At 33.3% G+C, this 5,959-nt stretch overlaps 1 long non-coding RNA gene across 1 annotated transcript; it reads right to left on the bottom strand.

The window, feature by feature from the left end:
- Nucleotides 1-250: 250 nt before the first annotated feature.
- LOC127549018 (uncharacterized) lies at nucleotides 251-5,335 on the bottom strand. Its single transcript, XR_007950506.1, has 2 exons — nucleotides 2,883-5,335; nucleotides 251-2,298 (listed from the first exon to the last, which is right to left on the bottom strand). It is a non-coding gene; the product is annotated as an uncharacterized LOC127549018 (long non-coding RNA).
- Between the last annotated feature and the right edge of the window lie 624 nt (nucleotides 5,336-5,959).

The following is a 5,959-nucleotide window of genomic DNA, read 5'->3' as shown; positions in this document are numbered from 1 at the left end:
TGTAGATGTGAAATCCATTTATAATCACCTCTTCTTTGAGCTTCGCTTTTAGTTTTGCACTATTTCCTTCTCAATTACCCAATTTCTCTGGTTTGAGGCAAATGTCTTTCTGGATTGCATGTAACTCAAAGGCTCCTGGGGAAGAGGAATTGTTTCCAGAGATTTACACAATCAACATTCTCCACTTCCTCTTTAGGAAAACTATATGTAAAAACCTACATTTACAAACAGGTAAATGAGAGAGCAGTGGTGAATTTTTACATTATAAAATCTTTATTCCTTCTCCAAATAAATAGTTCAAATTTTTCTAGTTCAAGCTCCCAAATGTTCACATAATTCACAATTTTTTACAAACAAAATCAATGCAATTAAAATTAGAAAGGAGAACAGCTAGAGAAAAATTTACCACAATTTCTCTGATAAAAATCTGATATGCAAGATAAATAGGGAACTAATATAACTATATGAAAATAACTGATTCTCTAAGCAGTTTTAAAAGAGGAATGCAAGTAATCAAGAACCATGTTTAAAAAAATGCTTCAAATCATTAACAAGAGAAATACAAATTAAATCAACACTAAGATTCTACTTCATGCCCAAGAGCCTTTAAAATGCTGATGAAAAAAGAAAACACTTGTTAGAGAACCTGTTGGAAGAACTGTGAATTGGTTTGATTATGGAAACTAATTTGGAACTATATCCCCAAAATTATTAAACTATACTTTTTGCCCCAATGATATTTATTAGTAATATTACTATTACTTGTAGAGAACTCTCAGGAAGCTAGAAACTTCAGTAACTGGGATGTTCTCCTCCTCCTAAGATTAATCAAGAGCGCATTTAACCTTGAGATCATGGAAAAACATAAAGCCTTGGCACAATTATTGGGGCATCATGAATTTGAAGTAAGATTGACTACATGCTACAGAGAGTTAGATCATAGAAAAGAGAAACCAGAGTTGGTTATGAACAATGTTTTTCATAATAACATATGGTTTTAAGATATATAAGTAACATGATTTCTCTCAATAATCAGCTCTGTTGAATTATCAGTAACCGTTTCCTTATTTTCAACTGCTACTAGACCATCTGTGTTGTGCTGGTCATCACAAGTACCAATTGTATTGTATAATACAGTACAAATACTGTAAATAAATTATAAAATAGATTCAGAGCAATCTGAGAGGACTTTAGGAACAATGAAGTGAACACTAGAATGGTTCATACAATTACTACAATTATTTAAAGGAAAAGAACTTTGAAAGAATTAACTCAAAATAATGCAATGACTAACCTTGACTTCACACTGATGATGAAACATGTCCATCTCTGGGCAGAGAAAGACTATGAAACAAATATGTAGAATGAGACACACACCTTCAGCCAATCAGTAGATGAATTTGATTTGACTTAAATTATCTGTTGCAAAAGAAGGCTTGTTCATTTTCCAGTTGATAAATGGTCAAAGGATATGAAGACAATTTTTGGATAATAAAATTAAACCTATTTCTACTCATATGAAAAGGTGTTCCAAATCACTATTGATTAGAGAAATGCAAATTAAAATTAAGACAACTCTGAGATACCACTATACCCCTGTCAGATTGGCTAAGATGACAGGAAACAATAACCACGAATGTTGGAGGGGATGTGGGAAAACTGGGACACTGATGCATTGTTGGTGGAGTTGTGAATAGATCCAACCAATCTGGAGAGCAATTTGGAACTTTAATCAAAAAAAGTCATCAAACTGTATGTACCCTTTGACCCAGCAGTGTTTCTACTGGGCTTATATCCCAGAGATCTTAAAGGAGAGAAAGGAACCCACATGTGCAAAAATGTTTGTGGGAGCCCTTTTTGTATTGGAAAGAAACTGGAAAATGAGTGGGTGCCCATCCGTTGGGGAATGGCTGAATAAGTTATGGTATATGAATGTTATGGAATATTATTGTTCTGAAAGAAACGACCAGCAGGATGATGTCAGAGAGTCCTGGAGAGACCTACATGAACTGATGCTAAGTGAATAAGTAGAACCAGGAGATCATTGGACACGGCAACAAGAATGTACGACAATCAATTTTGATGGGTGTGACTTTCTTCAACAGTGAGAAGATTCAAATCAGTTCCACTTGTTCAGTGATGAAGAGTACTATCTACACCCAGAGAGAGAACTGTGGGAACAGAGTATAGACCACAACATACATTCTCACTCTCTGTTGTTATTTGCTTGCATTTTATTTTCTTTCTGTTTTTCTTTTTCTTCCTTCTTGATCTCATTTTTCTTGTGTAGCAAGATGACTGTAGAAATATGTAAACATATATTGGATTCAACATATATTTCAATATATTTAACATGTATTGGACTACCTGCCAGCTAGGGGAAGGGATGTAGGGAAGGAGGAGGAAAATTTGGAACAAAAGGTTTTAAAAGGGTCAATATTGGAAATATTACCCATGCATATGCTTTGTAAATAAAAAGTTTTAATAAAAAAGATTTTTAAAAGAGGGCTTGTATTTGGGACTGGGCAAGGAGATGATGCATAGTGAGTTATGGTTTAAAAAAGAAAGAAGAGAATATCAATGAAAATTTGAAAAAAAAAAAAAAACCAGAGGGAAGTTCAAAAAGGGAGAGAAAAAAGTGGTTTTATCATTGTCATGTTAAATTTTATATATATTTAAAAACACTATAAAGAATGCTTTATAGTTTCAGATGCAATTTTTTCTTCTTTATTAAAATGTTCTTTATTTAGATTTGTCTAGTTCACAAAAATATTATTTTGAGAAACCTAACAGGATATACATCTAACTGCTTCTTCCATACCTCAAAACTTTTCATCTATTTTTTCTCCTCCATATTTCAGAAGAAATGTTGTGACCTTTACCTGTATCCTTAACTCCATTCAGGGCCCTGATCCACCAGTCATCCCCTCTCTTCCTTGGCTCCTTCCCATCTGCTTTTAAACAGACAAGCTTTAAGAAAACAAACTAAACAGCTCCCAAACTTCACAATTTGTTAAGCTTCTTCAAGTTAGCACTTCTCATCTCTTTCCCTTTTAAAACTAAACTTCTTGGGAAAAGGTAGTCTAGGCCTGAAGCCTCTTCATTTTCTACTTGGCCGCACCTCCTCTGGATTTTTCTATCATGCCTCTAGTAATTTCTTTCTATTGGAAAATCATGTCAATTGGGGTATTCATAACTCATTAGTATCCCCAGTTCAAGAAACCTTTCTAAGAATGTAATGTCTTCCCCTCCATTTCCCTACCCCTATCTCTATTATTTGCAACTTTTATGTGTTTCCTCCCCTTAGATTGGAAGTTCCTTTAATGGCAAGGGCTATCTTTTTTTCCCCTTATTTATATCCCCATGGCTTAATTCAGGGTCTGGAATATAACAAGAATGTAATAAATATTGACTAATATGTTCTCACACCAGCTCAAATGAAACCAAAGTCATCAGACTTAATTCATTGAATCTAATGAACTTTTCATAACTTTCTCAGCCTAGATAAAATTTCCTCTGTATTTTTTATCTGAATTTTCTTTTCATAGGTACATTTTAACTTCCATTGATACATACAAGAGTTCAGACATAGAAATAAGAATCAAAGAAATACAATATAAGCAGCATCATATGACAATCACCTGAACAACCATAATGGACATGGCTCTTTTCAGCAATGAGATGATTCAGGTCAATTCCAATTGGATGGAGAGCCATTTATATTCAGAAAGAGGTTCAATGCGGACTGAATGTGGATCACAACATAATATTTTCTCCTTTGCTGCTGTTGTTTACTTGCTAGTTTTTTCTCATTTTTTTCCTCCTTCTTGATCTGATTTTTCTTGTGCAGCATGATAAATGTAGAAATATATTTAGAAGAATTGCACATGTTTAACCTGTATTAGATTACTTGCTGTCTAGGGAATAGCGCGGGATAGAAGGTAGGGAGAAAAATTTGGACCAAAAGGTTTTGCAAGGGTGAATGTTGAAAACTATCTTTTGTATGTAGCTTGAAAAATAAGGAGCTATTTTTTTTAAATGAATGATAATCACCAAAAATTAAAAACAAAAACAAAATGCTCAAAAGACTGTAAAAATATACCCTACCCTCCTACAGTCAATTGTTAAAATAAATGGAAAAACTTGTGCATTAACTTGGACAATGTCATAATTTTCTTGTAATTTCACCCTAACTCTGCTATGGTTTGATGTCACTTACATAGTTGTAGTTTCTGTACAAGTTGTTCTTTTGTTCAAGTTTTCTCTTCCTTTGCATGACTTTACTTTCCCCCTTATTTTTCCCCTTTATATTTTGCATTCTTTACAAAGCTGATATCCTACTCATATATCATCATCTACTTTTTTATTCCTAATCACTGATTAGTTTCCTTTTTTTCCTACTAAATGTGATAATACTTTTTTTTTTTTTTTACACAGATAGAAGTCTTTTCTTTCTTTCACTAATACTTTTAGGTTAAAACTAAATATGAAATTCCTGGGTCAAAATGAATTAAACATTTTCCTAATTTTTACTGTATTATTCTATGTTGTTTCCAAAATAAATCAATCTATAGCTCTATTGCCAATGAATTAACATCCCCAACAGTGTTAAAATTTTTTCATCTTTCATTATCCTTTAAGGATGTATAAGATGGTACATCTAAAAGATGCTTTAATATGCATTTCTTTGTCATAATTTTCAGTGTTTTTTCAAGTAGTTGTTGAGTTTGTATTTTTTCACTGGATAGGATGAACCTTAATATTATATCAAAATATGTGTCAATTTCTTTTAGATTTGGGGATTCCAACTTTTACCAGAGATGATTAATTTTTTTAATACTTAAAAGGTTTTCCCCAATATGCATTTTCTTATTATTCAGGATGAAATGCTTTTCTCTGTGCAAATTTTTTATGTTTATCTTTTATAATTTCCTATAAATTATGATGATGGGCCTTTAATTTTTAACTGATGACAGGGTCTTCCTTTTGAGTACATTCTTCTTCTCAAAAGAATGAGATATGCAGTCGAAGAACCTGAATTTATATTATAGTTTTATTACCATCCAGTCTCAGACATGTCACTTACCTCTATGGTCCTTAGTTTCTTTATCTGTACGTTGGACCAAATTAACTTTAAGACAGCTTCTTTTAATTCTAAAACCCAGAATCGACGACTTCCATGACATCACATTGTATTAGTTCTTTTTTCTCTTAACACCTTCTTCTTTCTTTTGCTGTCTATTCCTCTTATGTCCAACACTAAAATAATGATATTTATTGCTAGGTATCCCCCCTCCCCATTTCTCTCTACACACACACACACACACACACACACACACACACACGCACGCACGCACACACACACACACACACACACACACACACTTTCCTTTATCTCCCACAGAGTTTCAAGATTTACCTCTACACAGATGGATGACAATGAATTTCCAATTCTGACCTTTAGATTCACATCTCACAAAGAAAAACTTTTATCACTTAACGTCTCATTGATATTTCAAATTTGGGTTTAAAACTAACAGCTGGTATTCCAAATCCTGTTTTCTTCATCTAATGTCCCTATTTCTGACTGGTGACTTCATTATTAACCCAGTTAGCTATGATAAAATCTTTACTGTTTGCTTTTACTCTTTTCTGTTACCTCCTACATTCCTTGTCAAGTCTTATCAATTCTACTTCCAAAACTCTCTCAGATTCAGCTCCTTCTTCTCCATCTGACTATGCTAGTATAGGTGCTCATTAGCTTCAATTTATCCTTCACAATGATGCCAAATGTTATCTTCCTTTGCAAAATTCTGATCAAGGCATTCTCAACCTGAAAGGCAACTAGGTGGCACAATGGATAGAGCACAGAGTATGGAGTCAAGAAGACATGTTTCTTATCTAGGCTCAGACACTATCGAGCTATGTGATCATGAGAGTCATCTAACTTTCTGTATCA

This window comes from Antechinus flavipes, chromosome 2 (assembly GCF_016432865.1).
Source record: "Antechinus flavipes isolate AdamAnt ecotype Samford, QLD, Australia chromosome 2, AdamAnt_v2, whole genome shotgun sequence".
NCBI lineage: Eukaryota > Metazoa > Chordata > Mammalia > Dasyuromorphia > Dasyuridae > Antechinus > Antechinus flavipes.
The sequence above is the reverse complement of the archived record's forward strand: the minus strand, read 5'-3'. Positions and strand labels throughout refer to the sequence as shown.